At 33.1% G+C, this 9,720-nt stretch overlaps 1 long non-coding RNA gene across 2 annotated transcripts; it reads left to right on the forward strand.

Moving 5' to 3' along the window:
- Window positions 1–1,019: 1,019 nt before the first annotated feature.
- Window positions 1,020–8,974, forward strand: LOC123534745 (uncharacterized). 2 transcript variants are annotated; one of them, XR_008366527.1, is made up of 5 exons: window positions 1,020–1,258; window positions 1,961–2,112; window positions 3,003–3,200; window positions 3,881–4,168; window positions 4,887–8,974. It is a non-coding gene; the product is annotated as an uncharacterized LOC123534745 (long non-coding RNA). The 2 variants fall into 2 exon arrangements; XR_008366526.1 differs by having other exon boundaries at window positions 3,881–8,974.
- Window positions 8,975–9,720: the final 746 nt, after the last annotated feature.

Below are 9,720 nucleotides of genomic sequence, written 5' to 3' on the forward strand. Positions count from 1 at the left end.
TAATCATTAAATATTGAGTCCTACTTTTCTGCCGGATTTCAGATTATGTGTTAGATGCTGTGAAGGCAAGGCACATTGTTCTTGTATTCTCAAATTCAAGTCGATATTCAAACAAATTATGCATGATAAACATTATTGTTAAGTTTACAATGCTTGCACTTGAGGTAAAAACAATAAATAATGTGAAATATAATTTATTACCTAGACCTTATCTCCTTTGACGCTGGGTGTTTTTGTTTCATTTGCATAAGAGAATGTCATGCAATATTTTAGATGCTTTTAGTCATATTTTGCTTTCATTTAGATATAACACTTTGGCATAGTTATTCTTGACATGGAAGCTACATTCCCTAGAACAATTTAATTTCGTTACAGAAAAAATGGTCTGCTTGTACGTGGTCGAATAATTTTGTTTTCAATATGAAACAGTGAAAATTGTTAAATTCGGCGTACTTTCAAAGATTTCGATGGGAAATAACATAAAACCACCCGCGTCCACGACACTTAGCAGTTATAGGAAAGGCACAGCTAATCTCGGCACATGTGCAGACATCTATTTCCAGATGTAAACAATGTCGACGAAAATACTAACCCTAATTTATGTTTCGGTCCTCCATGAAACATAAGCGATTACAGAGTAACAAAATGGAATTTAAGTATGACATTGCTATTTTCATAATCTGAAACCGTAAATAAAAGATACAAATGTGTTCAATTCATGGAAGGTAACTTTAAGGTGTGTATAATGTTATGTATATGTCATTCTCCCTTCAAGCTAATCTTTATTGATTAGTCTTTGTTTATTGACCTAGTTTTGAGACACCCAGTATGTTCCAGAATGTTCTACCACAATACTGATAAATTGTAACAATTATTTTTAAAGGGATTGACCTTGACTTTTCCAGAATGTTCTTTTTATTCTTAGTGTTACATGAAAATTCTGGAACCTTCCATGATACATTAAATAGTGTGCTGTCTGACACCTGGCCAGAACCTAAAGTTATAGTATTAGAGAAAACTTTCCTGTATTTCTTAAAAACAAAATATTACCAGTTTGGATATTTAACATTTGAAGGATTTACATTAAAATTGTGGATTTAAAAAGTTATCTTTGAAGAGAGGATTTATACTAAATCTGATTTTAAACTGCTGTGAAATATAGTGGAATTTATACTGATTGGATTTAATTTTGACCTGGACAGGATTGGGACTATTTTATACATAAGATTGGAGTTTACGGCCATTTGACATTTTTAAGGTATTTGAATTGTTACTTTTATGAACAAAATTGTGTTATTGTAAATAGTTGCTGGTTTGTTTTTCTGTTCCTTTTACTTACTGTAACAAGAAATTGTTACCCTATGACGTAATAGTAACGATACTGTTACGTTCATTTGAATGGATGTTCCTACTCTTACGCTGGTCCAGTATGCAAACTAACTTAATAAATTAATTACAGGCAAAAAAAGGTTCACTTACAGTTGTTTAGTTTAATATACATGTTTATTTAGTACGTAGCTACACAAAACCATAATTACAATTTATTTAAGATATGAAAATAAGAATGGCCTTGAGCTTATTCCATGTTAACTTGCCAGATATACTAAAACTTGCGTTTGACATAAAAAAAAAATCTTGTAACACAACTAATTATCTTGGGAATTATGAAAAAGAATTGTCAAACAGTTATTGTAAGGTGGTGAAATAAATATCAAAGGTTCTTTGCCTGATCAAGGTAATATTCACCGAGGCCGATAGACCGAAATATTCACCAATAGTATGATGAAACAAGTGTTTTTATGACTACACATAAAAAGACTCAGTACTGTTCGTTCATAAGAAAAACGGTTTTAGGATTCTAGTAAGTCTTACTACTTATTATTCGGTCTGGTCTGCAGCAGACCGGTTATCAAAGCTATTTAGTGTCATGCTTTTACTACGGATGAATATGTTTTACTAGGTGTCTGCCACGATGATGTCCATTGCAGACCTGGAACGGTCTTCTGCGCAAGACCGGAAGTGATTATCAACTAGAGCGCATGGCAAAAATGCGCAAATTATTGCATGTCCGCACGCATTCAGCGTATAATATGTATAATGTACTGACTAAAGGTTAGTTTTAATATTAACATTGTTACAAAATATATACATTAAAGAAACTTATTATTCAATCGTTTGAATCCGGTATATACCGGAGTATGTAATTAATCACAGGTGCTTAAGGTCTACAGTGAGTAGCAGTCACAATCCAAACTGTAGTAAAGCTTAGTGCTACTCGTAGTTATACGAATTAATAAGAAGTTATACTTACCAAACAAGCAAAAGCGAAAAGTGAGTGATTGAGTTAAGATTTTAGAGCGAATCGACACAAAAGGGTCATATATCACTGAGAAGTTGTATTTAAAATGTAAAGTGTACAGCATCTCTAAAACATAATGTAGAGACGTAGATACATATAAAGGGTATAAAGGGTTAAAATATCACTGGCAAACTATAACATTGCAAATTATGTAATTAAAAATATATCATGTTCAAAATATAATGTTATTAATCAAGCAATTTTATATTGGCCTTGTTATTTGTGCAAGGGTTGTCGTATTGGCCCAAGACTAGGCCGAGGGCAAATACGACTGCCCGAGAACAAATAACTAGGCCAATAGGAAATCGCTTGATTTATGATAATATTATTATTCAACTTTCTACTGTTGGCAGTATCACCATAAAAACACTATGAGGTACCTTATGGCAGCTATGCACGTTCAGGTGAAAAATCTTGACAAGTTGTTTAGACTTATTTTAGAAAGCATAATCATTTTAGCCAGTAAAACAGAATTAGTTGTATGTAGGTACCTGAGAAAAATTTTTGAGAGATATTTTTGATGCGACATAATCAGCAGTAACTGAAACTTACCTTATTTGTTTGGAATTCCTATTAATTTTCTTAAATGAGTATCTTATCACTTAAACTGTGATAAAAACTGCTTTAAGCCATTTCGTTTTAGGCTGCAGGCAACGGGACACGAAATTGTACACATATGTGTTGATCAAGATAATATAACCAACCAAGCACATATTATATACCCCCATGCCTCGTTTAATTCCTATCAGAAATTGTTTCGTGTTCGCTAATTTATTCATCCACTTTCCAGCATGTGAATCGCTATTAATTTATCATTGCACTATCAAAATGTCTGTTCAAGGTAAGTCTCATCCTTCTAATTAATCTGAGTTTCACATATTTTCTCATTATTTTCCTCGAAAATTGTCAGAATTTCTGACAGGAAACACTTGTTTGTACACAATACCGAATAAGCGAAAGTATCGTTGTAATCTATAAAGACGCACAATCAACTCAGTCGTACTTTGTAACTACATGAACATGTTAGATGATACTTTTGTCAAAAATGTGAAAGATATTATAATGTATAACTTTGATGTAAAACAAAATGGCGTAATTTAAAAAATCTAACGGAAATGACTTTTCTGTATTGGCCTTCTCTTTTGAACGAATCAAAACGCTTGGATTATTGAAATATTGACCCTGTTTTGTCGTATTGGCCCTGCTTTTCTCATATTTGCCCTGCTTTTCTCATATTTGTGCAGTAATGTTTTGTATTAGCTGTATCTGTTTCATATGATGTGAGCAATTGATCTAATACAGTGTGTAATATTGTAAAATTGAATAATAATGTTTGATTTATGCCTACATGCTTTGAAAAGGTTAAAATATTGCTGACTGAAACTTTTTCAAACAATTTTTTTCAAAGATTGAACGTCATAGTATGTATTGTGCTCTTAAAACACATGACATATATTATTAGTATAGTTTGTATCCTACTGTTATGTGTTATCTTTTCACTTGAACTGTCTTGAATTTCAGATAGGTTCATGCCACAGCAGGAAAACAGATGCCATTCAGCAAAACACTCAATCTACTTTCAATAATTACCATATATCTCCAATGTATAGAGCTTAAATGAATGCTCTTGTTTAATTTCTTCTGAAAACACTTAAAAATGAACAGGAATTATTTTTTTACATTTTGACAAAACGAGGTCGCACAATGTAAAATTGTGAAAATCAATACTGGGAGAAAAGATGCATAGTAAATTCAAAGCATGGAGAAGGTCCCTTTTTCAGCACTATGGCGGAAGGAAAAACAATTACCGTATGTTGTTAGAACTAAATTCCTTCTTTTTGTTTCTGAATATAGAGGCTGTTCACGTACTGAAGACCCTTCATTTGACTAAATACTCACGAGTAGTTGAATGTTAGAAACTTTTTATTATCTAGTTCATTTAGATAATCTTTAGAAAATATCAGAAACTATTTGAACACATACCACCTTGAAGGATTCAGTTGATTTTCGTTTTCTAAACATAAATTTGTGTCAAATATACATTAAATTATCAAAAAATGAAAATAAATAGTTCAATAATATAATGCGTTTATTTTTAGACAAAGTACGCTTTATCTCTGCATAAACTTGATAGTGTTAATCAGATATTGATTTCATGTATCAATTTTGAATGATCTGTCATTAATGGGTATCTGTTAATGTCCAACATTCAATGACATTGGCACTATTAAGAGGCATCTTGACAGTTTTATCCTTATCCAAATCAAGCGATATATAAGTCTTTGTTTATTTATTGTTAGTTACACAAAATATCATTGTGGGTGACACGGTGCTGCTATCACAAATGGAAAATGTAATCTAACGAAAATCCACAGAACTTTTTTGAAAAAATACATGTATGAGGTTGTTGACTTTAAATATTTCAAAGCAAAACCTTTTATGACTATGATAACAAATATGCCTTATTCCCTTGACAATGTAGTACGAATTATAGAGCTAAATGACAGTTAATTGTGTGTTTACTTAGGTGATGTGGCAACAAATTTTAGTTGGTTGTGGAAGACATCAGCTGCCACTCTGGGATTTGTTACAGACGCGGGCGGGTACCTGTGTAGAATTACCGTCCTTCCGTAAGTCATCTAGGCGGCTTATCTCAAACAAGAATTCGGCTTCTTAAGTGAGCTTTCCAAGGCTCACAGACATGCGTCGGCTTGTACCTGGTACTATGATGTGAGAAAAAGAAGTCACAATTACTAGTTTTGATGTATTCTGTTGGTTGACTCGAAACACGTTAGGAGATTGTGAAATTCCGCAACAATAAAAACAACCGATGGCCGGACAATCGATGTAAGCCATGAAGGCTATATGTTTTTGATGAAAATTAATTTGTCATCATATAATTTTATACGGAATTACATAACTGAAACTTTATTCAAAGATTACTTCTGCAAGTTAAATTTATATTTTAATCTAAAAATTTCAATATATTATTAAAGCACTTCAAAACTGATAACCAGCAAGGGCATATTTCTGAAAAGTTAATAAGTTTCATTTTTATGCTAGGTTCTCGACTTTGTTCTGGTTTTCTGCCTATTAATAAACAGATAAGCACGTTTAAAAATTCAAGTTAAAATTACTATTGTAAAGTGTCATCAATTTCTGTTTTTTTTTTGTTGGGTTTAACGCTGCACCGACACAAGTATAGGTCAAGTGTCATCAAGGTAATTTTAACGGGACACATGGCCTTCGTGCCTTTTTTTTGTTGTTGTTTATTCTTTTGTTTTTTGTGTGTGTAGAATTCAAAGATAAAACAATAACAAATGATAGATATGTCGGAGTCTGTTCATCGAAAGTAATCCTTTGCTCTGGTTTACAATTAGCGGTTTTGATTTTTTCAAAGCTCGTGAATCAACCAGTTTAAAGGTTAAGCCAAATGTTTATTGGATCAAGTCGTCTGATTGTTTCAAATAAAATGAAAGCAATTGATGGAAATAAAATACACAATTATACAGAAAGATGAATTTGAATGGGTCGCTATCAGGAATCTTTATCCTACTTAAACCCTTCGGGCCATTAACAGTGTTTCTTTGATGCTTTGTGTTTGTTTTGTTTTTTGCAAAGTCACTGAGTACTGACGTTTTTTTATTCTTAAGGGTTTTATTTATTTAAATTTACAAAAGCAATTTTATGTTATACATGCCATGACTTTTGTTACCAGTGCGTGTGACAGGGTTTCCCCTGGTGGGAATAATGTTTTTTTTTATTGACCTGTGAGTTTGGAACATTGGTAAGAGTGAGATGAGGTGCGCACCGTTTAAGCACCCAGTATTTTGCCACTGATCGTTCCAAGGCGGTCTACCCACCCCTGTATTCCTTTTAAGTGCGGTTGTCCTGGTGTATTTCCTTTGTTTTCGTTACTTTTTTCAAAAAATAAATTTAGAACATCAGGGAAATCATATGCATAAGTGTAACTAAAGCAAGGGTCACTCATTTTTTCAATAATTTTGTACCTATGCATTTATTACGATATTCTTAGCTCCAGTTAACAAAAATTTTATATAAAAATGATTCAAATGTTCAACATAATAAATTAAATTAGTTTTTAATCATTGATTAATAGTACAAAGATAATGCGACAAGGTTTGAGCACGTCCATGATTTATCTACCAAACTGCATAAAGCAGACGTTTAGAGTCTTAGTATGTCTCCTGTCATCATACAACATAGATATCCTTTACACAAGCTGTATTTGAACTACACTCCATTACTACTGTGATTATATCAATTAGAAATTGTGTTGTTTCCTAAAGTGAAGAGATGCTCTATTTTTAGGCTTAATTCCGTATGTTAATGATGCATTATCAATGGTTTTTTTTTATCTTAATGTAAAGGCATCTTGGACCTTCTGAAAAATATGAAAAACTGACTTTCAATTTTACTACTTATAAAAATATTATGAAATGTTGTATTGAAGGTAACGCATGGTAGTTCCGAGAAATAATCCGTTTTAAATGTCATGTAAGGTAATTTTAAAATTGATTTTTTTAAAGATTCTTTCTTTTTAGACCATAATACAGAGTTTTCATCCATTTCGGTTATATTCGAAGCAAAATGTTGATATGGAGAGACGCAAAAACTTTTTCAATGAATGCATATGTACCAAATTAATGAAATGATTCTGTACCTGTTAAGACAGTACGCTAATATTTTACTTTCAAATGACAGATTATAAAAGACAAATGGTCATGTATGTTTAAATTTAGTCGATACACCGAAGTAGAAATATATGTATTATATTTTCCTGTGAGAACGCAATTTTTAAATTAGCGTTTTTCCGTGAAAAGTCATTTCAAAATTAACGACTGCCGTGTAATTTCCCTAAGGTATCTGAAAATGTATTATTAATGCACTTTTATACTTTTATATGTTAATATGATACATGTATATTAGATGACGTTTATCGTTTTTACTCCAGAGAAAGTTACTGTAATCATAACGATTGTAAATAGCATTGTGTTTGTATTTTGAAGAAGAATTGACGTACATGTCACATACAGTACAGAAAACATGATACAGTATAGTTCGTTTAGTACTGCGCCGTGTTCTTGTCAAATCAAGAGGGCTTTAGGCGGAACAAAGGGACACTGCTGTGAAATTATTTCAAAATCAAGTTTGAAAGGAAATGGTGTTTGAAGATTATTATATTTTTAACATTCGCCATGTTTTTTGACAAACTATTATTATATCAAAAATCTTAGTAAACAGTCGCCCAAAGAATGTTTCTGTGAAATTATTTTTTCCCCAGATTTTTCTATATTCAGCTCCCATGAAAATTGTTTCAGGAAGAATCCAAATATTTAGAATAATCTTGGTATAGAGTAACTGAAGATCATTTGTGCAAACTTTTCTTGAAATCAGACCAACAGTTACTGACAAGAACGTTTGTACAATTTTCAAAACATACATATAGGGAAAAGTTACCACACTCTCATGGTGGCTGTTAATGACAAATCAAACTGATTTGTGCACCCTTGATTGAAGGTTACCCAATGAATGTTTGTGTGGATTTCTTTCAAAGTCGGGAAATTAGTTTTGGACATGCACTTTCTTTACAGTATCATGAGTATAAACTGTACACTTATAGTCAACTGGCCGCCATGTTTTGAAACCGTGCAGACAAAGGAGTTGTTTCATGAGTTAGTTCACACAATAACTTTAATTTTGCTTATACATGCAACCACAATTATAGCTTTTGAATTTTATGTTGCTTATCTTATCTACCCTCAGATTATCTTCTAATGTTTTGATAGATTTAATCAGAATTACATTTCAGTTGTTGATGTGTAGCAAATTGAGTTGTATGACGGGGCCATAGTCACCATAAGTTGTATTCACAGTCGTTGAGAATAATACAATCTCTGAATGTCGATGGAATGATGTAAAATATCACAGATGTTCATTATGATATATAATTACCGATAGGGTCAAGCATGCGGAATAAAGAAATGTGAAGAGATAATTGCAGCTACTTTTTGACAGTGTATAAATTAAATTAGGAATGGCAGTCAGATTTTAAAAAGATAAAAGGTAAGGGTAGATTTCCCGGAAGCACGGAGCACCCCAAACACAGCCATAGAGCCATGCATCGCAAAGTAGGCCCACAACATAAAGAAGCTTTAACGGAAAAATATTGTAGACGGGTTGCTTCAAAAATCCAACAACAAATACATTATAAATATATGCAAAATACAGCAAAAATGGGGGTGGGGTGGAAAGGGATAGATAAAAGGGTTGGATGTTTGGGGAAGGTGGAGCAAGGATGAATATGTAACGGAAAGCCACGTTCCTTAAACGCAGTATTCCTACAACGTCGCAGACACGCTCGTACAAAAGACACACACACACAGACTCACAGCTAACATACACAGATAAACAAACAGACAAGTAAGAAAAACAACACTGTGGGGCGCCGCCCACGACAAACACGCACAAAATGTTTAACGTTATATTATCTATTATCATTTCCAATCATTTTGATCCTCAAATCAAAAATCGCCCGATTCAATATACTCATTAGAACAATATATATACTTCAACTTATTAAAAATGACAAACATGCATGTATATTTATATAAATACACATCTTATTCGCAGTATTTTAGTACCATTAATTACTGGTTTGTTGGGTTAAACGTCGCACCGACATAATTATATGTCATATGGAGACTTTCCAGCTTAGATGGTTGAGGAATACTCCAGATGCCTTACGTGCCCCATTTCATCACGAGCGGGCATCTGGGTAAAACCACATGAAGAATTCAACGCCCCGAGTGAGGCTTGAACCCACATTGGTGTAGGACAAGTGATTCGAAGTCGGCGACCTAACCACTCGGCCAGGGATGCCCTTCAAACTCGCATAAAGGAACTGTTCTCAAAAGGAATAGTTTAACAACGCCTAGAATAGACGATTTATTCTTCCCCCCCCCCCCCCCCCACACACACACACACCCCTAACCTCCCTACAGGGGACTATAGACATTTGTCAGATCACGTGCCAGTAATAGATTTTCTTGTCTAAAGTGCATGTAAGTGACGTCAGTACAGTACTTATCATATAATAACGTCATAAACTATATAGTGTTACATAATGCCAGGCAATGCTAAAATCTATTCGTCATCGCCATCTCTTTTAAATGTGATAGGCTTGAAATTTCAACTGTTTACCAACACTTCGAATAATATGGATAATTAACCTCGCTAACGCCCTGATTTTAATTCTACACTGTCCCTTATGTAGCGAAAACCATATCTTACACTGGAAGGCATGTAAAATCCTAAAATCTACAATATTCCAAATAACT

This window comes from Mercenaria mercenaria, chromosome 12 (genome assembly GCF_021730395.1).
Source record: "Mercenaria mercenaria strain notata chromosome 12, MADL_Memer_1, whole genome shotgun sequence".
Lineage (NCBI taxonomy): Eukaryota > Metazoa > Mollusca > Bivalvia > Venerida > Veneridae > Mercenaria > Mercenaria mercenaria.